The sequence below is a fragment of the Macaca fascicularis genome, chromosome 13 (assembly GCF_037993035.2).
Source record: "Macaca fascicularis isolate 582-1 chromosome 13, T2T-MFA8v1.1".
NCBI lineage: Eukaryota > Metazoa > Chordata > Mammalia > Primates > Cercopithecidae > Macaca > Macaca fascicularis.
Window position 1 is genome coordinate 36,327,081 of NC_088387.1, and position 22,797 is coordinate 36,349,877.

Genomic DNA, 22,797 nt, shown 5'->3' on the forward strand with positions numbered 1-22,797 from the left:
CCAGGCAGCCTGGAGCTGCCTTCCAGCCTAGAACCTTTCCCCGCGGCTCCTGCAGACCCAGCCGCTGGCCAAAGTCAACAACAACTGGGCACCAGGAGAGGGGAAATGTCTGAGGCAGCCCCTCCATAGACGGACAGTTCCAGGAGAGATCTCTGACCTCACAGGTGAACAAGGACACAGGAGAATAAGGGTCACACCAGCCACCTCTACACAGGGCCATTGCTCCTGATAAAGGAGCCTGAAGAACGGGTCCTACACCCTACCCTAGTGTGTATGCAAATGTGGGTGCACATGAGGCTTACATATCTCAGGGAACAACACGATTTTCTGTCCATATTGAAGGGAGCGTGCAGGAAGTTATGATGGACAGTGGAAGGGCTGAGAAGTTTTCCACTGATTATGGGCATGTGTGTCAGATACCTTGTATGCATTATCACAACACCCAAACTCATCATGCCTCTTCCTCCTCACTTTATGAAAAGAGTGTTGTTTCCAGTTCCCATCTCAATTCTATTAAACAACGCCTCCTATTTTTTAGTACCTAAAATATTTACATTAATAGGCCTTAAAATATGTATGTATTTTTGGCAGGGTGTGGTGGCTCATGCCTGTAAGCCCAGCACTTTGGGAGGCTCACCTGAGCCCAGGAATTCAACACCAGCCTGGGCAACATGGTGAAACCCCATCTCTACAAAACAAAACAAAACAAAACAAAAATGTATATATATAGTCAAACAAAATTATAAATACATAAATATGTATGTGTATTTTTTATGTATGTGTATGCACATGTATATACATATATACAATTACATATACATGTTACAGGCAAAGTTTGATATCTTGGATACTGTTGCTTACAGTGAAGCTCCATTTTTAAAAAGTGGAAAAAAGTGAATCAATTCAAAGAAAAATAATTATGTAAATAGTATAGGTGGTATGTGGCAAAGATTATGCGAGTAAGTGACATCTGGGGAATACTGTTGTAGGATTGCATGTTTGTGGCCATCCAGGGGCCACTGCCAGTTGTGGATGAGGGCACCCCTAGGAACTGGAGAAAGAGGTTCTGCACACAAACTCAAAGGTCAGAGCTTCCCAGGATACACCACTATTTTCTCCCCAGATTGCTTCTCACCAAGATCTATCATCTCTCTCTTCTTACATACCTGCAGGGTCAAAACCTCAGACATCTATTCCTCTACCTTCTTCCTCACTTTATCATCTAGCCCATCAAGTCCTGTATTTTTTCCATCTCAACTACCACTGTCTTGCAATTCACTTATATTTACCTTGCCCCACACTTGTTCCTCCAGGTCGGTCACACACCCTGCTGCCCGCTGACTTTCCAGCTCACAGCCGGGCTCACATTTCCTCGCTTAGCTTCTCCTAAGCAATTTGGGGACAGGCATCCAGTCTTTTTTTTTTTTTTTTTTTTTTACCTGCTGCTTCAGAAAGGCATCCAGGCCGGGCATGGTGGCTGACGCCTATAATCTCAGCACTTTGGGAAGCCGAGGAGGGTGGATCACCTGAGGTCAGGAGTTCGAGACCAGCCTGGCCAACATGGTGAAACCTGGTCTCTATGAAAAGTACAAAAACTAGCAGGGCATGGTGGCGGGCGCCTGTAATCCCAGCAATTCAGGAGGCAGAGGTTGCAGTGAGCCGAAATCGCACCACTGCACTCCAGCCTGGGCGACAAGAGCAAGACTCTGTCTCAAAAAAAAAAAAAAAATTCATCCAATCTTATTTGCCCTTTGGGTCCCCACAGCCTTTAGCACAGCATAACATTTGTGAGAGGTGCCTGATGACTACTGCAGGGTGTTCTAGGATTAACCAAATTAGAGGTGCAAGTCCTTCTCTCTGGAGGTGCTGCCTCCCAGGCAGCTCTAGTGGAAATGTTGTATTCAAAGGCAATTAGTGGTCACACTCCTGGGGTTGTTGCCATACACCCTAATTTAGTTGACCTAGGGTGAGAACAGAGAAACCATCACCTTTTGGGAGAATGATGGATAGAGGGAATGGGAAGGTCTGCTGCCAGTGGAGACCCTATCAGGCGAGTAAGACTCCATTTACCTAAAGCAATCAAATAAAAAACATTTACTGATATCATATCTGCCTCTATTTTTTTTTATATTTTCCCCTATAGTTAATATATTATAAAAAATAAGCAAAAACATCCTAACTCTTTTGTAGCTGGGGGCCTTGATGCTGGGATTCTGCTGTTCAACCCTGCTGTGGAATATAGCACTTCTGAAATTCATACTCTGTTTGATATTAGTATCACTTCAGATAAGTAAATAAGTATGTGCCAAAGCCAAGGACAGGAAACTGTCTGCATAAATCTTGGATAAACAGATTTCTTTAAAGAAAACATTTAGCGATGAGTTACCTTGTGCCAGATACTCCATGTGTTATTTTGTTTAACCCCCTTATAAGTTGATGCTATGATTATCCTCATTTAACAGATGGAGGGATTAAAGTACAAAAAGGTTAACTAACTTGCCCAAGTCTATCTCAAAGTCAACTCTTTATTTATTTATTTATTTATTTATTTTTGAGACAGAGTCTTTCTCTGTCACCCAGGCTGGAGTGCAGTGGTGCGATCCTGGCTCACTACAACCTCTACCTCCTGGGCTCAAGTGATTTTCCTGCCTCTGCCTCCTGAGTAACTAGGATTACAGGTGTGCACCACCATGCCAGCTAATTTTTGAATTTTTAGTAGAGACAGGGTTTCACCATGTTGGCCAGGTTGGTCTTCAACTCCTGACCTCAAGTGATCCACCTGTCTTGGCCTCCCAAAGTGCTGGGATTACATGTGTGAGCCACCACGCGCAGCCCCAAAGGCCACCTCTTTGTTTTTTTTTTTTTTTTTTTGAGATGGAGTCTCGCTCTGTCACCCAGGCTGGAATGCAATGGCACAATCTTGGCTCACTGCAACCTCCGCCTCCTGGGTTCAAGTGATTCTTCCACCTCAGCCTCCCAAGTAGCTGGGTTACAGGTGCATACTACCACACCCGGCTAAGTTTTGTATTTTTGTAGAGACAGGGTTTCACCATGTTGGCCAGGCTGGTCTTGAACTCCTGAAATCAAGTGATTCTCTCGCCTTGGCCTCCCAAGTGGTGGGATTACAGGCATGAGTCACCACACCTGGTCAAGGCCAACTCTTAATCCTTTCATTATGCTAGTGCTGGAAGAGAAGAAAACACACCACTCCTGCAGCCCATCCTGGCGCTCCTCAGATAAAGGCAGTCAGGCCCATGGGGTGAGCTGTCCCACCAAGGTCACGGAGGACACCGGCAGAGCTGGGATCAGAACAACCCAGGTGTCCTGGCCTCCAGCTACAGAAGAGCTATGATGGATTAGGTTATTTCTTTTACAACACATAAACATAAAAATAATTGGAAAGGGATGAAATACTAGTGTAAGCAAATCAATATTATAAATACCAATCTGAGAAGTCATAAAACACAACAAAATAATACTTGTACTATTCAAAATTTCAATATGGATAAGCCAGAAGGCATGCCAAGCATGCTCAACAGCTCCACACTGCCCCCTGGTGGTTCCCAAGTGCCCACCGGAAGCATGCTGGGCCAATGACCAGCGGGAAACAAAGGCCCTGGACAAGGATACCTGCTGCAGTGAAAACCCCAGAGCCGGTGACCTGGTGGGCCAGACAACAAAAATCCTGGGCTGGGCACCAAGCCGTCAAGGAAAATCTCTGGGTTCTACTCCCATTTGTTTGCAGAATGTGAGATAAAGAGGTTATGAACTCAGTAATGAGTTAACTACTTTTAGTCTCTCATGTTGGCAGTGGCCTTTTCCCCCTTTAATTACCACAGGCACTTTTTAATACCCTGTTGGTGGGAAAGTAAATTAGTAAATCCTTTCTTGTGCAATTTGGAAGTATGTATCAAGTCTTCTGAAGGCTTATTGTCTCTAGGAGTGCATCCTAAGGAAATAATTAAGGATGCAAGCAAAATATAGAATGCAAGGATGTTCACTGAAGAGCTGTTTATAATAGCTGAAAGATATTCAATGCCTTATGCTACAATTATGATATCTGAATTTATGTAGCAGGTGGTTATTTACAGAAACAGAAAGGTGTTTACGCTGTCAAATGAAAAAGCAAGATACAAAACATGTATTTCCACCTGTGTAATGGGGAGTGCTTAAAAAAAGAAAAAACATGTATTGAATCCTACTTTTGTAAAACAGGTATCTTTATGTATGTGTTGAGAAATCTGGAAGAATATATATTAAGAGGTGAGTTGAACTTATCTCTCTGGGCGACAAGATTATGGGTGTTTTTATTTTATTCTTTTGGCTAAACATACATTGATTTTAAAAGGTAAATGCAAATATATGCAATGGGAATCACTTTTTAATTAAAAAAATTTAAATATATAAAAACACTCAGAAAAAAAAATAGTAAAGTCTATATTCAAATATTCAGCCTCTCATTTCTGAACTTCTGAGTGCTGTTTTCTTTTGAATGGGGTCTTGCCCCTGACAACCTTCCCAATCGTCCCCATTACGGCCTGGAAAAATGTGACCTCAGCCATTTGGAACCCTTCAATGGTTCCTGGGCAACATAAGCTGGGGCCAGTAAGTGCTGTGACTGCCAGCTGCATGAGTCCTTCCGTGGCTGAGGAAGGGTCCGCTCTACAGCCCCGCCCTGGACACTCTCCTCCACTCTTTCCCTTCCAGAGGGATTCCCCTCTGGGGGAAGGTCTGGACACCAATTCAACCAGAGAAGACAACCCAGTCTGCTAGTTCTCAGTCTCACTGGCATCAGGGTTGCTGGGAGGAGCTTTAAAAACACTGATTCCTGTCCGCCTTCCCCATTAGGATTTAACTCTTCCAGGGTGGGGCTCAAGCATCTATTTTTTTTTTTTTTTTTTTTTAATAGCTCCCAGGTAATGTTAATGTGAGGTCAGAGTGGTCCCCAAATGCTCACACCTACCCCTCCATAACTTTCTGCAGTTTCTACCCATTATTTGGGCTTCTCTCTCAAAGATGACCTTCCTGGATCTATGGTCCTGGCTCTTTTATACTCTTCTTTCACAGCCCAGAGCAAGCATAAACCCACTTACCAATTAAACACTGTTTAGTGCCATGGTGTGCCAGGTTCATGGTTCTCCGCTACCTAAATCCTTGCCTAGAATACATATCTTCATTCCAGCGGATCCATTATAAGGCTCAAGGTGGAAGTTTCTGGTAAAAATGGAGGATCTCTAATCTGAGAGCAGCCCTCATAAATTAGCCATCAGAAGGTGAGACAGGAAATGCCCACACAAGTTTCCTGATGGTTTCCTGGACAAATTCACTATCATAACCCATATGCTATAAACATTCCTAACGGCGTTAGCACATTACATGCCTTCTTTCTGGGTTGGGAGAGGGGCTGCAACGCATTCCCCCAACTCTCCAATCAAATCTAGGGCTTGGTCTTTATGGAATTTCAAGCATCCAGGCTAGGCTAGTTGGGCTGGGAAGGAGGGTACATTTCAGAGCACAAAAGCTCTAAAAACATTTCTCAAATCCCCCGTCATTTCCTGAGTGACCTAGTAGAGCACCAATTCTAGGCATATCCTGTGTGTGAGGTTGGTTACAGAACTTTCACAAGCAGCTGTTTGGGGACCGAGACTGGGTGGTGATCAGGTCTTCTTCAGGCCTGATGATGACCCGAAAATTCCACATCTTTGCCACTTCCTTCCTGAGCCCCCAGTTCCTATCCAGACTCTGAAACCCAATCACTGACCAGGTGACAACTCCATCTCATGTCCGAGGATTTGTGATGCATGCACAGCACCAGACTGGGTAGGTGTGGCCCATTTGAACACTTTTTTGTAAGTCCATTGGCCAAATTCTCATTTGATTCACCTTCATTTTCCATGTTCCATTCTATCCATTCCTGGAGGTCAGGAGTACTCACTCAGAGTCACTCAAATACATGCTGAATTAAACTCAAAGTCATGGTTCAAATGGGCCATCGATTTCTTCCTCTTCAATTTCCATTTTTCCCTTCAAAGAAGGAAAAATGGGCAGGAAAAATCAGTGCAATTGGTTGGAGACCCACAGTTGGATGGGCCCTGTGCTGAGGCCGTCTCTCCCTTACAAGCTCTTTACAAAACCCTCAAACCCCCACTGCCAATCCCTCCACTCCCTCCAATCATTCAGTCCACTGCCACCTGCCTTCCACGTCACTGGCCCTGTTCTCGCTAAGGCCACTGCTGACCTCCTAATTACCAAACCCAATGTCATCTTCCAGGTCTTTTCCCTAAGAGGTCCCTCAGCTTCTGGGGTACCCTTTCGGCTGGTTTTCCACTTACCTCTCCAGCCGCTCCTCAGGGCCTTGGCCTATGCCTCGAAAGCTGGTGTTCTCTGGATAGTCTCCTCCTCCCCCTGCGGGTTGGCACCCACTCAGTGATCATGCTCATCTCTGCAGCTGGCTCCAGCCTTCCTCCTCATCTCCAAGTGATTCCTTGATACCGTGCTACAGGCAGCTCAATCCCATACAGACTCATCGAAATCCAGCCCTGATCCTGTTTCCTCTATCCTATCAACCAGGGCTCCTTTGAAAGTGAAAGGGAACACCTTTAACAATTATGACCGATGATGTAAACCAGGACATGCGGTCACCCTGAGGATTGTACAAACCTTGGGGATCATTCTGGCCTCTTCTCTTTCCCTCACTCTCTACAACTGACAGGGGACCAAGTCTTGTTATTCTAACTTGGACTGTCTCTCCAATTGTTTCCCTTCCTCTCTGCTGCTCACTGCCCTGGACCGCTGTAAAGACTCTGAGCTGTTCTCCTGCCTGCAGCACCTCCCCAGGCCAGCCCACCCTTCCTGTGATCGCTACTTCCCCCCCACCCCCACCCACCCCCACCAAAGCTCCAGTGGTTCCCCAATGCCTGCAGTAAAAAACCTAACTGCTCAGTGGGCATTAAGGCCCTGGCCTACCCTTCCCATCTCCAACTGCCTATTCCTAACAACACCCTCCATTCATGTTCTAGCCAGCCAATTACTCCATTCTCTGAGTATTTCACTATTTATGCCCCCAAGTCTTTTGCCAAAAGGCTGCCATGCTTTCGCCAGTGACTGGACCACCACCCTGGGTACCTTTGATCATTGGCCCAAGTGCAGGCAAAGGGCTGCTGAGGGACCCGAGCTTTCCTCAGTTGCATGTGGAAAGTGTGCAACTGTCACGATGTAGATGACACTCTCTCCTTCTCCCTCTCTCTCTCTGAGGCCCTTCTTTCTGGAGTTCCATAGCCCCTGGCCTGGCCCAAATCTGGGGTAGGGGTAGAGTATCTGAAGCCACTGCAGTAGCAGGTACCCAGTGTTAGCCTCTAGTTCCCCACTCTTGGTGTCATTTCTCCCCGGGTCCGTGAGTAGCCTTCCAGAGGGAATCCGCTGGAGAACTTACTGGAGGATGGCATCGGGCTCCAACTCCAGGGACTACAACCCATATGCTTGTTCTCTAACTGCTTTCAGAGTTCCCAAGAGACCCTGTGAGTTCCTGGGTATCCCCCATGTATATGATGGGGAATTCATTCTGCTGGTTTGATCTCTTTTCCTTTTGGCAACATCTTCAAAAAAAGTCTTCCTTGGAGACTTCAAACCTGGATCTTTAACAAGTCCTTGATGAAATGCTTGGAAATGCTCGTATTTTCACCCTGAACTTGACAGCAGCCTCTATAGACTCCTTTCTCCATATTCTGCTTGGCTGGTCAGAGGCTAGAGGGATCCAAAAGAATTCCTCAGGGGAGGCAGCCCTAAGCCTACATCTTACTCTTTTTAGGCTTTTTTTTTTTTTTTTTTTTTTTTTAAGAGACGGTGTCTTGATTCTGGAAGTTGCTCTCAGAGGCAGCGTGCAGGTGTGCTCTTTGTGGAATTCCACTATGGCGTACCATGGCCAGGGCCAGAAAGTGCAGAAGGTTATGGTGCAGCCCATCAACCTCATCTTCAGATACTTACAAAATAGATCGTGGATTCAGGTGTGGCTCTATGAGCAAGGGAATATGTGGATAGAAGGCTGTATCACTGGTTTTAATGAGTATATGAACCTTGTTATTAGATGATGTGGAAGAGATTCATTCTAAAACAAAGTCAAGAAAACTGGGTTGGATCATACTAAAAGGAGATATTACTCTGCTACAAAGTGTCTCCAACCAGAAATGATCAATGAAGTGAGAAATTGTTGAGAAGGATACAGTTTGTTTTTAGATGTCCTTTATCCAATATGAACATTTATTCATATTGTTTTGATTATTACAAGATGGCAATAAATGCTATGGGATTGTTTGTATTAAAAAAAAAAAAAGAGAGAGACGCTGTCTTGCTTTGTTGCCCAGGCTGGAGCGCAGAGGTATGATCATGGCTCACTGTGGCCTCCTGGGCTCAAGTGATCCTCTCACCTTAGCCTCTTGAGTAGCTGGGACCATAGGCACACATCACCACACTCAGCTGATTTTTTTTTTAACAGATGGGATCTTGCTATGTTGCCCAGGCTGGTCTCAAACTCCTGGCTTCAATAATCCCACTGCCTCACTTGGCCTCCCAAAGTGCTGGGATTACAGGTGTAAGCCACCATGCTTGGCTTCTTTTTAGCTTTGACAACATCTACTTCAACTCACCTGATTGCTTAGGCTGGGTTTTGGTTACAGCTAAGGCACAACTTCTTGTCCTTACAACCTTTGTCAAGATACATGCTTGCTGGTGGAATCATGTACAGCCTCCACTTCACAAAGTCCTCTTCCAGGCATTGTCCAGGGAGGTATCCTTCGTGAGCACACACATGCTTCATTATCACAAACACGCTGAAAATGATCTTCCTTTTAATGCCTGCTTTAAACAGCTCTCCAGAGGTGGAGAATCCAGAGCTGGCCTGTGTAATACACTTCGATAGAAACCAAATGCCCTTGTGTACAGGCCTACAGGCCTTGTTATCATAGTTAACTTTTACGGTGGGTTTTAGGGGCTGAAAAAATTCTACTAATATTATTGGAGATACATTTTGTAGCTCTGGCTACGAAATACCACACACACACACACACACACACACACACGCACACACACACCTCAGCAATAATTGAGGAAGTAATTGAAAACTAATAACACTTGAGTATATGTACAAATTCTACATAGGTGACTGCAAACCACAAAGATACTAATGAGAAATGGCAGACGGGTTCTTGGCAGGTAGGATCTCACAGGACGTGGTGCAGGGCCTGTCACAGTAGATGTGATAACTGAGGGAGGGCAAATTCTTGGTCATTGTAATAAAACCAAATCCCAGAAGAACTTCTTTTACATCCCAGAGTGGAGGACAACTATTTTAGGATGTTGCCGCTTGGACACACCAGTTCTATCAGAAGGGGCTGAGGTGATACTGAGTTTTCTTTTTTCCTTTTGTATCTTTTTTCCCTTTGTATCTTACACAGTAAGATACATATTATTCAACATATGTTCATTAAATGGCCACCGAAACATCTTTCACACGGGTTAACAAATGGCCAGGCCTCGCGTACAAAGTCTATTTGTTTATTTATTTTTTGAGATGGGGTCTCACTCTGTCCCTGGGGTTGGAGTGCAGTGGTACGATCTTGGCTCACTGCAGCCTTGACCTCCCAGGGCTCAAGTAATCCTCCTACCTCAACGCCTACCGCCGGGTAGCTGGGACTACATGCACGCATCACCATACCCTGCTATTTTTTTTCCTGTACTGTAGAGACGAGGCTCACTATGTTGCCCAGGCTGGTCTTGAACTCCTGGGCTCAAGCAATCCACCCGTCTCAACCTCCCAAAGTATTGGGATTATAGATGTGAGCCACCATGTCCGGCCACGTAGAAGGTCTCTTTAAATGATGAATTGGAAACATCAGTATTTCTTCTTTTGCTTAAATTCCAGTCCCCTGCCAACCGTACACCGCATACCAAGATTAAATAGAGAAGGGCCCTGGATGTAAGCACTTGACAGCTATCAACCATGATCATCATTTCTTTTTTTTTTTTTTGGAGGCGGAGTCTGGCTCTCTTGCCCACTGGAGTGCAGTGGCCAGATCTCAGCTCACTGCAAGCTCCGCCTCCTGGGTTCACACCATTCTCCTGCCTCAGCCTCCGGAGTAGCTGGGACTACAGGCGCCCACCACCTCGCCCAGCTAGTTTTTTTGTATTTTTTAGTAGAGACGGGGTTTCACCGTGTTAGCCAGGATGGTCTCGATCTCCTGACCTCGTGATCCGCCCGTCTCGGCCTCCCAAAGTGCTGGGATTACAGGCTTGAGCCACCGCGCCCGGCCCATGATCATCATTTCTTTTTGCTGATGTTACTGTAACATTGTGGATGAAGCAGTGTTTGCCTTAATGAATGGGGGTGAGTTTGGAAGTCCTGCCCTCCAGGGATGTCTTAGTTCCAGGTGCTGCAATTTGCACCTGGAAATGGAGAAAGGAGAGACGCCTGCAGTTTAGTGCCAACGGTGAAAGGTCAGCTGGAGGGTGCTGGGGGCCTCTTGGGAGTTCTCAGAGGCCCTCCCCTCATATATGCACAATATCTGGTGTCCCAGCCACCAAGTTCTGGAGACCTCCAGAATGATCGGAAGCTTCTGCAGGGTCCAGCCAGTGCTCAGGAACATTCACCGCCCTCCTTTTTCCTTTCCTCATTCAACATCCCTGCATTTCAAGGCTCTCTACCAGCATTTCTTTGTTCATTGTTCAGAAAAAAAGGAATCAAGCCATGACTAGAGGCTTGAATTCAACTTTAAAAAATTGTATGGCTCAAAGGGTCTCTATCCAAGTTTTTCCCAAAAGATTATTCTCCAAGGAAAAAAGAAAACAAAATGGCTAAATCTCAACATTTTTTCAGTCTCCATTATCCCACGGCTCTCTTTACCCCTTGAGACATACAGTCTTCAATAGTAAACAGGGCTGAAGTTTGAGGGCAAGGCCTAGAGAAGCTGTTTAATTTCTACCCCAAAGACAAACTCAGATTCTTTCACAATTTTCCCTCAGGCCAGACCTCTGCTTTATAGGGCCAAGCCACTGAAAGAACAAATGAATGCGAACAATTTGCCTCCCAGCAGCGAGCACTAAGATCTCCTACAGATACGAATTCCCGAGCAAACTCTGCCCAAAGATAATACAAATGAAGGGGTTTATCGGGCTTTTTAAAGGGTGGCTGCCTGATTTTCTTTAGGATCTGAATACATTTACACGGGGATTGGGGTGGGGCGGGGGGGGGGGCGCTTACTGACAGAGCAGTTTTAGAAAACCAACACAGGCCCTAGAACACTCATCAGTCTGCAGCGGCTCGACTGCTCATTCCACAAATACTCACTGTGCATCCACCATGTGCAGCCACTGTGTGTGGTGCTGTGGGGGACAGAATGACGATGTGTCTTGGGAGGTGGCCTCAGCTATAGGTAGGGAGGACAGGGCTTCTGTCCCAAATGGTAAATGTCATAGAGTGGGGGTGTCACAGAGTGTGGGGGTATTACAGAGTGAAGCCAAGAGGTGGGATCTGAACTAGACCTTGGAGAGTACAGATGGCAGTTTCCACAGGGCAAGGCTCTATTCTAGAACCAATGTATTCCTATTAACAAATAAGCAAGGGTTTTGAACTGAAAGGACCTAGGACGCTGTTTTCCTAAAGATAGCTTCAGAGGTGGGCATGGCTACAATTTGTCTGAAGTCTCAGAGGTCAGTGATGGTCACCCACTGGGAAAGGAAGGGCATGCAGACAGCCCCCCAACCCCAATATCTGCAGGGTTTGGGACAAGAACATAGATTTAAGTCCATATGCTTACACATGTAAAAGTTGTAACTCAAGCTGACAAACTGTTAAATACATTCTGTCCTCCTCCCTTGACAAATATGAATGCTATGAAAAGGCCAGGCTCGAATTTAGAATTCCCAGACTCCTGGGTTCTGCACCAGAATGCGGTGGTGGTAAGAGAGCCCGATCTGGCACCCCCACCATTCCGTTCCATCTTGTCCTACGAGGTCTTGGGACCACACATGGAAACACCCCAGACATCTCAGCGCCCCATAAAGCTCAGTCCCAGGCAAATGTGAACCCCCCACCTCAATCTACAGGTGTGCACACCAGTGGCTTGGTGCATGTCCAGGGAAGAGCCAGGCAGGCTCTCAAGCCTCAGGATCCCATTCTTTGGATCCTCAGCTCCGTGGATTCCTGGTCTGGTCAGGAAGGAAGTGGCTGGGGTGGTCAGAGCAGGGCCCCCCTCTCAGGTCTAAGGGTACAGTGTGCACAGGCAAGGATTCGGCTCACTGGACTGTGAGGCACACTGTGGCGTGTGGTTTTGATTATGATGATGATACAGGCTAACCTTTATCCCAGATAATGAATACAACATTAGTCTGGTTTTCACTTAATCCTCATCAGCCCTACTGAGTTTAGTATTGTTGTTATTCCCATTTCACATATGAGGAAACTAAGATTAGAGAGATTTTAATTTATCCAAGGCCACACAGCTAGGGGTTGTGGAGCCAGGATTTGACTGTTATACTGAGTCTCATGGCCTAAAAATACTCAGAGGAAAATCATTTCCTGATCCTGAATCATGGAAAATCAAGAGCCGGAAGGAACCATGACATTCATAATGTGGAACCCTCACTACGTGGCAGGAGGGGGCAGGCAGCAGAGGAGCAATCCAGGGTCCTGCTTCGGAGGCAGTCCCCATGTGGGCAGCGGCGTGTCCCACAGAGTTCAGGAGGGCAGCAGCACCTGGTGGGTATGCCGTGCAGTGGGCGTGGGCTCCCCATGGGGTGCATGCGGAAGCCAGTCAGGGTCAGGCAGGGCCAGAGCAGCCCCATGGGCATGTGTGGCCAGCAGCTGGCACCACAGCCCTCTGTGAGATGAGAAGGTGACCTCACACCAAGTGGGGCCCTTGGAGCTATTTTCTAAAGCTGCTGCCTTTGATGCTTTCTTCAAATCCCGTGAGCAAAGTGGCAAACTTGGGTGGGGAAGCCCCAGAATCTGGCTGCTGTGCAACTTCATTCTGTTTCCAAACAGCAGTGTGGGAGTTCAGCGCAAACTCCACCAGGCAGTCCGAGGATGCCCCGGAGCTATGCCGGGGACCCTGTTCTTCCTTCCTGCCGCTGTGCTGGCCAGCCAAGGCCTTGGAAGGTCAGGAAGGAGGGATTTTTCTTTTTTTAATTTAAAATGTTTAAAACTAAGGTATAATATGTATATACAAGCAAGTACACAAATCTCATATGTGGCTCAATGAATTTTTAAGACAGGATTTTGCTCTGTTGACCAGGCTGGGGTGCAATGACTCAACCAGAGCTCACTGTAGCCTCGAACTCCTGGGCTCAAGTGACCCTCCTGATTCAGCCTCTCGAGTAGCTGAGACCACAGACATGTGCCACTACACCCAGTTAATTCTTAAAATTTTTTGTAGAGGTGGGGGTCTCACTATGTTGCCCAGGCTCTAGTAAATTTTTAATATGTATTTTTCTTTTTTTTTTTCAGACAGAGTCTCACTCTGTCACCCAGGCTGGAGTGCAATGGTGCGATCTCGGCTCAGTGCAACCTCTGCCTTCCAGGTTCAAGGGATTCTCCTGCCTCAGCTTCCCAAGTGGCTGGGATTACAGCCACCCGCCACCACACCCAGCTAATTTTTGTATTTTTATTAGAGACAGGGTTTCCATGTTGGCCAGGCTGGTCTCGAACTCCTGACACCTCAGGTGATCCATCCACCTCAGCCTCCCAAATTACAGGCATGAGCCACCACACCTGGTTCAATATGTAAATATTAATGTAACCACCAGCCTAGATCAAGATATAGAATGTTTTAAATTGATTATAAGTTGCAAAAGCAATGCATGAACACACTCTCCTTGTAAAGCATTAAAACATGAGCTGTGAGCCGACTCCTCCCAGTGTCCGCCCACACACACAAGGCCCCACTGTTGTATGTAATTGATTGTGTGTCCGGAAGCAGGGGCTTCCCCCTAGGCATTCCCAGGCCTCCAGGCAGCTGAGCAGCCTGACCCAACAGGTTTGGGGTCTTTCTCCTTGAACATTCTCTTCTGCCCACTCCCTTCCCCCACCCAAATCCTCCAACAGAGAAGGAGCCTGTGGATTCTCCCACCGTGGATAGCACAACTGCCTGGCTGAGCTTCCTCCCTCCCCATCCTTACAACTTAAAGCAATCTGACTCGGTCGCCTCTAAGTTGTGGCTGCAGAGAACACAAAGAGCAGCCTTTGGCGCGCGGACGCAACGTCGATGTACTGGGGGGACGCCAACCGGCCCCAGAACACATCGAAGCCAGAAACTGCCCGAACTAGTTACATTCCAGCAAGATTAGCACAAGGCCGGGCCTGCTCCTGCGCCCACCCCTCCTCCCCTCCTGGGCCATGAATAGGATTTTTAACTATTTCCCTCCCACTTGCTGTCCAGCCTCACACATGGACAATGCTCCCCGCTGTTTGCACATTAACCTCCCATTTGCCAGGCAGCTTCTCAGGAGCTGCAGATTAACACCCACCAACCCAGACAATGATCCCGGGGGAGGGATGCCAGGGGCTGAGACAAAGGCTACAGACGCTGAGCCCAGTCAATCACTGCACAGTGACCACTGGCCAACAGTGCAAGGGGCTCCCAGACTCCAGACACACAGGAATCACCACAGGTGGCTCATTCCTGGCTCTGGGCACCTGCCCCAGGTGGGACTGAAGAGGGTACTCCCCTAATGTGGGCCTACAGCAACCAGAAGACACCCTTCCCATCCCATCTAATCTGGGACATTCTGGCCTACAAGGGGCCTGAACGATCAGGGACTGAAGCGCTGGGAAGGCAGAGGGCAGCCCTAGGCAGGCCTCGCAGACTTGACCCACCCTGTTTAGGCTTCTCCTTTCTCCTGGCAAAGCGGAGTCCTCAGGGGACATAACAGGAAGCAGGTGCCTCAGGCCCCTGCCCTGGGGCTCCCTGGGAAAGCTATCTGGTCTCTCAGCAAGCAGGAACCCTGACTGAAGCAGCTTGTAGACATGATTCAATACGTCAAAGCCATTTTCCTATTCCCTTGTGTGCAGGTGTGCACACAGGCATGAACTTGGAAACGCAACAGCACGTAGCGGGGAGGGAATGGGGAGAGAGCTGGACTGTGAGGTATGGGAATGATCCTTCCATGTCCTAGGCCAGCAGCTCAGCCTCTGCGTTTGTATTAAAAATCTCCTCCAGGTGATGCTCATGCACCCTGGTCCTGAACTGGAGGCCCTGGCAGTGAACAATTGCATGCATTAGCTGAGGATCCTGTTAAGATGCAGCCTAGGTCAAGAGGTGTGTGGTGGGGCCCAGGATGGTAAGTTTCTAACAAGCTCCCAGGTGACGCACTCTTGGCCTAGTGAGGCCTCAGACTGGGCGCATCATCAGAAGGGCCATCTCTCTGTAGGCTGCTTCACCAAGTAGTTGTCTGGTTACAGTTTCCACCCTTCTGGAGAAAGGTCACCACCTCTCAAGACAGCCAGTTGCAGCAGCGGACAGCTCTGTTTGAGTCCTTCCTCATATTAAGACATCCAACAGTGACAATCTGAAGTCTTTCTTCTCTTGACCTGGTAGTTTCAGACTCTCACAAGAAAACCTTGTGGCATCCACTCCTGTTTTCCCCACATACCTGTGCCTCCTTGTCTAGGCCAGTGAGGCTGTTTTTCTGAGCTTCATTCTCTTAGTACTAATGCCAGACAGGCTGGGGGCAGAGGAGCAGATCTCAGTGCAGACTGGTGAGGCTATTTGGGCAGGAGTGAGAATAGAGCCCCCAACGGAAACAGAAACCAGAGTTCTAGCCTGGGGCAGTTAACATACAAGAAACTTCAGGACAATTAAAAAGCAACAACCACAATTAACGTGGTTTACACAGGCAAAACTCATTAATGTGGGTCGGGGTGCTGGAGTTTACCTTTGCTAGGCAAACCCTTTTTACAGACAGTACAGATGAACTGCAAGCAAGACTCCAAGGGGAATATCTAAATGGCCACGAAACAACCTTCGAGCCCCCAGATGCAGGAAAAAGCATCACTGACCTACAAGAGACACACAGATGACTTCGTGCAGGGAACCCCCTTGCCAATCTGGCTTCAATTCCTGGTGAAGTTCAGAAGCAATAAACCTGTGCTCCTTTTGAAAGGTTTTATAACTCAGAACACCCCCTATTTCACACTGATATCCACCCCAAGTCTGAATTAACTCTGTTACTCAGCAGTTCTGCTAAGGAATCACTTCTTAGTACTTAGTTCTTTTAAGGAATCACTTCATCATCACTGCTGCAGGGAAAATTTGAGCAGGGCTGATGGTTTGCAGTGGCAGCAAGTCTACAAATGATTATCCCTAATGAGATGATGCAAGAGCAGCCTCAAATAAGGCACTCCTCCAGCTGCTCCATGCCCAGCTGGGCTTCCTGCCTTTCCAACCGCTCCAGGCCATGAGCCCTTCGTGGGACTCTCATGGCAAGAGGGTCCTGGATCTTCCAAAGGTGAAACCATCCCAAAGACCCAAGGGCTCCCACTCAGTCTCCTGCTGCCACTCCCTCCCGCCCTGCAAAGTCACAGATGACAGTGGGATCTGGCTGAGCTAGACTGAATCACGACTGTACCCTTTACCAGTCGTTACCTTATCTAAAGTTAATCTTTCTGAGCCTCAGCTCCCACAAGTTGAAAAGGTATTAGCATAATCTAGTTCCGAAGATTGTGTGGTGGTTTAACTGAGTGAACGCTTAGCATGCACAGGGGCTGAAGTAGGTAAACTCTTATAATGGTAGTAAAAAGGGGGAAGATTTCTTTTAAGGTCAGGGAGATAGCCTAACACCCTTCTTTCTTTGAGGCTCCAAAGCTCACTGTTCTTCTCTTGTGACACTAACCTTTCCTTGCCTTGAGATCAGTTCCACTACTTGTGTTGTGGCTCTGGTGGACCAGGCAACAGGCAGTTCCTATATAAGGTCATGACCTCATTCATCTTTTACTTACCTCCTGCAATGTTCAACCCAATCCTTACAATTAGTAGGAACCTGACCAATATTTCTGCATTGACTTGCCAGCATGAACCAGCCAACTTAGGACAAAGCATGGAGGTCGTAACCAGTTGGGTCAAACAGCCAACTGACCAGACCTCCCCGCACCCCCATGTGAGCAGGTTTCTGTCCTTAGGAACAACAGCAGTTGCATTTAGGTAAAATGACATTTACACTTCTGACTGGCTGTCAAACTATTCATGAAAATGGCCATGAACATCCTATTTTTAAAATCAAACACTAAGCCACATATGCATGCTACAGAAAGAAAAATCCCAAACTTATGTGGTTTAATAGAGTTTCCAACACTTCTTCAGAAGCCTGGATCCCTAATGTTTACATTGAAGGTGACACTGGCTCATGGTCTATTGTTCCATAGTCTTACTGCACTGTCTACACATCCTACCTCATTTTTACAGAAATGGGTCATTAGGTCAGGGACCACATTCTTCCATGTCATGACATGGTTTGGTTGGCAGTGGAGAAGGTCTAATTTTAGGCCCTCTGAGAAAGGGCCTAAAGTTTCCTAAAGTAAGCAATAGAGATCAAGTTTTTAGGTTTTCTGAGGTTTTAAAATCAGAAAGCCGTTCTGTTTCCTTCAGCTGCCATCCATTCAGCCCTAGAAGTTGCAGCCTGCCGATCTGGGCCCAGAGAAGGGAGGACTAGTGCTCAGGAAAGCTCCCTGGGGAGCTAGACACTAGGGGCTGAGGTTGGGCTCCCTGGCAAGGACAGGCCTCACGGAGCTTGTGGTGGGGGCTGCTTGCAAACCACACACTTACTCTGATGACACTGTTTGTGTGCAAGCATTTCTAGACTGTTCTTTGGAAATGGGCTGTAGAAAACATTCACTCCTTCAAAAACACATCGCTTCTTTTGTGGTCTTTCCCCCTTCTTGGCTCTGCTACTCTCCCGGGAGTCAGGGACTCCCCAGACTCCCAGGGAACGGACATCTTTTGGAGAGGCCATGCCGACGGGTCACACTGAGGCTTGCGTCAGGGTAGCAGGGTGATAGCAAACGCTCATGTGGAATTGTCTGCCTGAACGGGTGGCTATAAATTATCACAGGGTGTAACTGCCTGAGACCTTGTAGGTGAATTATCTACAAGTCCTGCAAATGCTCAGGGGTGGGTACCTGCAGCTGCCATGAATATGGCTTCAAAATAAGTTTCCTTAGATGAAAACAACCGAGAGTCCAGAGGCACAGCTAGCCTGCGGGAAGGATGTGGGAGGACCACCCATGGCCCCAGTTTCCCTGGGTGCACCACTCACTTCCCTCAGAGTCCTTTCTGTGACGTCTGCCTCCCCCAGCCCTCTTGTCACTGTACCACCCAATGCACACACAGCAGCAGAGAAGCATCTAGAGTGTGAGTGTGTGTGTGTGTGTGTGTGTGTGTGTGTGTGTGTGTATGTGTTTTGGGAAAGGATCTCACTCTGTCTCCTGGGCTGGAGTGCAGTGGCACAGTCACGGATCACTGCAGTCTTGACCTCCTAGGTTCAAGTGATCCTCCTACCTCAGATTCCCAAGTGGCTAGGATTACAGGTATGTGCCACCACGCCTGGCTAATTTTTTGTACCGTTTGTAGTGATAGCTTTTGCTGTGTTGCCCAGTCTGGTCTCAAACTCCTGAGACTCAAGTGATCTGCCTGCCTCCGCCTCCCAAAGTACTGGGATTATAGGCGTGAGCCACTGCGCCTAGCCTAGAGTGTCTCTGAATTGCAATCTGAACTTGAATGGGAAACTGTCAGCTAGTTTAAGGGGCAAGCAGTAGGTAACTTCTTGTGACATTTTCTGAATCAGATGCCAGTCACAGGGAACTATCAAAAAGCGGCGATTTACAAGAGCGACCTGAATAGACGCTCTGGTCTGGTCTCTCTCCTTCAGCTCTTATATCCAGATGGTCCCCTCTGTTCTGAAGAAGTAAACAGCCTCAAGCCGGGCCCAGAGACTTGGGTTCTAACTCGGCCCGAATTAGCAGTGTGATGACTTTAGGCAGGTCCTTTCCTCTGCTGATCACAGCTGCTAGAAAAAGTCTTTATGGAAACAAACATGTATTAGGCCCCTACTGTTTACACTATATACTGTACACGATAAAAGGCAAAGGCTTTTTATTTCTTCCTCACAAGCTTCTCTTTGTGTGCAATGGAAATGAGTGCTGATTATAATTTAGACATAATAATATCCGGACATGGGTCATTAAGCAGGGCAGTGACCTACCCCCTTGGTCCACTGACCTATTCTTGGTTATTGCAAAACATTATTCAGACAGCAAGATAAATCGGTTAATTTTTCTTTCCACTCCTAAATTGTTAAATTAGTTACAGCAAAAAACAAAACCCAAGTAAACAAACCACACAAACCTCCTAAATACAAAGTAGGGCCCTGATCCTGCCATTTGTTTTACTCCTAAATATAGGCTGGTTTCTCTCTCTCCCACCTTCTGGTGGCCTCAGGCCATGTTCTCAGGCCCCTGCCTACCTCTTAGCTGCTATTTAGAATCCAGCTGTTAATTACTTCTTTAACACTTTTTTGCTGCTCAGTCTGAACACTAAGTATTCTCCGAGACTACAGTTTCTCCTTTGCCTTCCTTTAGTGGCTCCAAAAGGTCTCTCTCAAAGGTTATCTGTCCTCAAGATGTGCCTAATTCTGTGCATTCAGGGCTTTCTTTGCAGGGGACGGCACAACTTGGGAGCTTTTAACACACAAAAAACACAAAATAGTGTAATACAAAGCTAGCCAGGCTTATTAAAAATCTCATTTTTCAGCTGGGCATGGTGGATCACGCCTGTAATCCTACTACTTTGGGAGGCTGAGGTGGGCGATCATTTGAGGCCAGGAGTTCGAGACCAGCCTGGCCAACATGGCGAAACCCCGTCTCTACTAAAAATACAAAAATTAGCCGGGCGTGGTGGCACACGCCTGTAATCCCAGCTACTCAGGAGGCTGAGGCACAACAATTGCTTGAACCCAAGAGGTGGAGGTTTCAGTGAGCCAAGATTGCACCACCACACTACAGCCTGGGCGACAGAGTGAGACTCCGTCTCAAAAAAAAAAAAAAAAATCTCACTTTCGAACTAGTCTATGTTTAATATTTAATATATTACCAAGTGCTTTTTTAAAAGGCCCACTTACCAATTCCTGTGTGTGGCAAGGTGAGAAGGCCAGGGGTGGTGGGCGCCTTATGGCTCTGATCTATTGCAGATGCCTTCCCGTAGTAACCAGAGCAGCTGGCACTGGTGTACTGGCATCTCCTTCAAACTCAGTGTTCAGGGATGTCACATTGGTAGCTTGAAATCAGCCACGGGGAGAGTATTTACATCATGGAAATTGGCAAACACTAATCAGGGCACAATCCTCCCCACCAGGAGCTGACTGTTAAATATTTACCAGTACATCACTGCTTATAACCCATTTCCCCACTTCTCTTTCTATCATTAATTTAAAGGACTCATTTACTGGGCACACAGTCTACTGCATTAGATACAAATGCTACAGAAAAACAACAATAACAAATGTTACCTTTCTCTGTCCCTAGCACTGCCTATGTCTTTACACTGCAAACTCACTCACTCCTCAGAACACAGTGGGATAAAGAAATAGTGTTATCACCTTCTCGCAGATGAGGAAACTGAGGCACAGAATAGCAAAACCTTGCTCATGGCTGCAATTGGTAAGTGATGCTTCCAGATCCAGAACTGAGGGCTTTTCCCCACCCCCTAGAGCCCATGAGTTTTCTACTCTCCCAGGAAAAGGCCTGGATGGAGGCCCAGTGTGCAAAAAACTCAGGGATATATTCCACCAGAGCTAAGACTCAAGAGCAAATGAGTTTTATGGAGGCTTTGTACTAGGAAGGGTTCTTAAGGGAGACAGTTGTGCAGGCTGTGAGGAAGGTTCCACAGACCCCCAGAAAAGCAGGTGAGTGGCAACTGAGGTCCCCTTGAGAAGGGGGTTCTGGAGTACAACAGGCCCCTTGGCTTGGTACACTTTGTCAAGTCAGAAAAATGCCTTCCACTTCTGGAGGGAAAAAAAGGAAAGAGGCCCAGGATGCAATTAGGAAAGAACAAATACATCCTCAGATTCTCCCAGCTGAACAACTAGGGAAAACTCAGCCTGTAAACAATCAAAAACTGGGTGTCGCCAGAGCAAAAACCCAGAAGGTCTCTGCTCACCCATGCAAGGGTAACTGCACAAGAATCGGGGCCCACACCAGCACAGGCCAGCGAGGAACCACTTCTTCCTTAGCAGTAGGGGCAGCGGCAGCGGCTGGTTCTCCTGCTGGGTTCCCAGTTGGAAATTCCAAAGGGAACCACTTTTTGCATTCATTACCCAAAGAGAAAAACTGCAACTAGTGAAAAATAAAACCTAAAATTTCAAATGCTACTTTGTAGAATGCAAACAGTCGTATTCTGCCAACAGTCAGACATCAGGCTCGGTATTTCCTTATGATACTTACAAGAGAAAGAAAACCAAGTTCACTCCCCCTTTCCCTACTTCCTCTTGTTTTTTTTTCCCTCCCCAAGGGAATGAGTCAAGTCAGTCAACAAGTATTTATGGAGCACCCACAGGATTGCAGAGTCTGGGAGGAGGCGCGGGTTGCTGGAAGCAGCCCAGGATAGCTCTCATTTGAGACAGTTAAAGGAAATGTCAATCCTCAGGCCAGGTCTAAACAGGGCAGTAAAGAACTGACTGCCACCTGGGTGGGTTTATTCTGGACCAATCACTCACTCCTGGCTGAGCTGCCTCTGTTATTGGCAAGGCCAAAGTGGGTGGATCAGCCATGTTCATGTACATTTTTGGAAAACTACAAGCACAATGCTAACAATCTTGATGGTTTTGGGGGTGGGAATTGGTGGTTGGCTGAGATACTCTTCTTCCTCCCTCCCAAAAGGCCCCACGACGATAAAAATTAAACAAATGTTGTCAGGTGTTCACCATTTCTCCTCTGCAAATGTAAGTGTGTATAAGTGGGACAGGAAGGCTGGTAACATCCAGGGCCCATGGAAACAGCTCCTGGGGGCCTGTCCGCTCTAGTTTGGAGACTGGGTTGTATTTATTTGGCTCCAGATCTTGCTACTCCAAGTGTGCTCCCTGGACCAGTAGCATCAGCACTATGTGGGATTGTGTTAGAAATGCAGAGTTCCAGGCCCCGCCACAGCCCTACTGAAGCAGAATCTGCATTTACACAATCTCTTCAGGTGGTTCCCATGGACGTGTGAGTTGAAGAAGCACCAGTCCCAATAACCAAGCAAGTGTTTGTTATTAAACCCCAGAGAGCCCCCAAAGTCACATTTGGGGAACATCTGCCTTCCATATTGCAGTGGGGCAGTTAGCAGCCTCCCTAGATTTCCTGTTCACAGAAAGCAAATACCAGTAAAGCCTACAGATTTATAAATCTATTATGACTCCTGGTTTAAAAGTAGGTACCTGGAAGGACCCAGGTCAGTTGCACATTATTTAATCGCCATAGGAAGATATATTCTTGGAGCTAACAGAACTGAACACTACCGGCCACAAGGACTCCTTTCACATCTACATTACACTCAACTAACTGCATGCTGGCCTAGATTCACTTTGTTTTAAATACCCAAGCTATGTTTGAATAACCTGTATGGTTACAATTAGGATCACTGCATCTGGGAAAGTCACCGCAAACCTCCACACATAAATATGGTGATTTTAATAACAAATAACACATTTGGAGGCTGATATAAGTATGCAGGCAGAGGAAGCCACTGAAGATGTTAATTTGCATGTTCACAAAGAAATAGAATC

The 22,797-nt window shown here is 47.0% G+C and overlaps 1 protein-coding gene and 1 pseudogene across 7 annotated transcripts in view; one reads left to right on the top strand and one right to left on the bottom strand.

Moving 5' to 3' along the window:
• Window positions 1–22,797, bottom strand: part of TCF7L1 (transcription factor 7 like 1) — a 180,071-nt gene that overhangs the window by 41,424 nt on the left and 115,850 nt on the right. For 2 of the 7 annotated variants that reach the window (XM_074011378.1, XM_074011377.1), the window contains exon 1: window positions 6,333–6,771. The exons of the other annotated variants lie outside the window; for them this stretch is intronic. The gene's annotated coding sequence lies outside the window, so the exon portion shown is untranslated. Of the gene's footprint in view, window positions 1–6,332; window positions 6,772–22,797 lie in introns of those variants that run through there. 7 annotated transcript variants of the gene reach the window in all.
• LOC123568349 (small nuclear ribonucleoprotein E-like) lies at window positions 7,863–8,267 on the top strand (annotated as a pseudogene).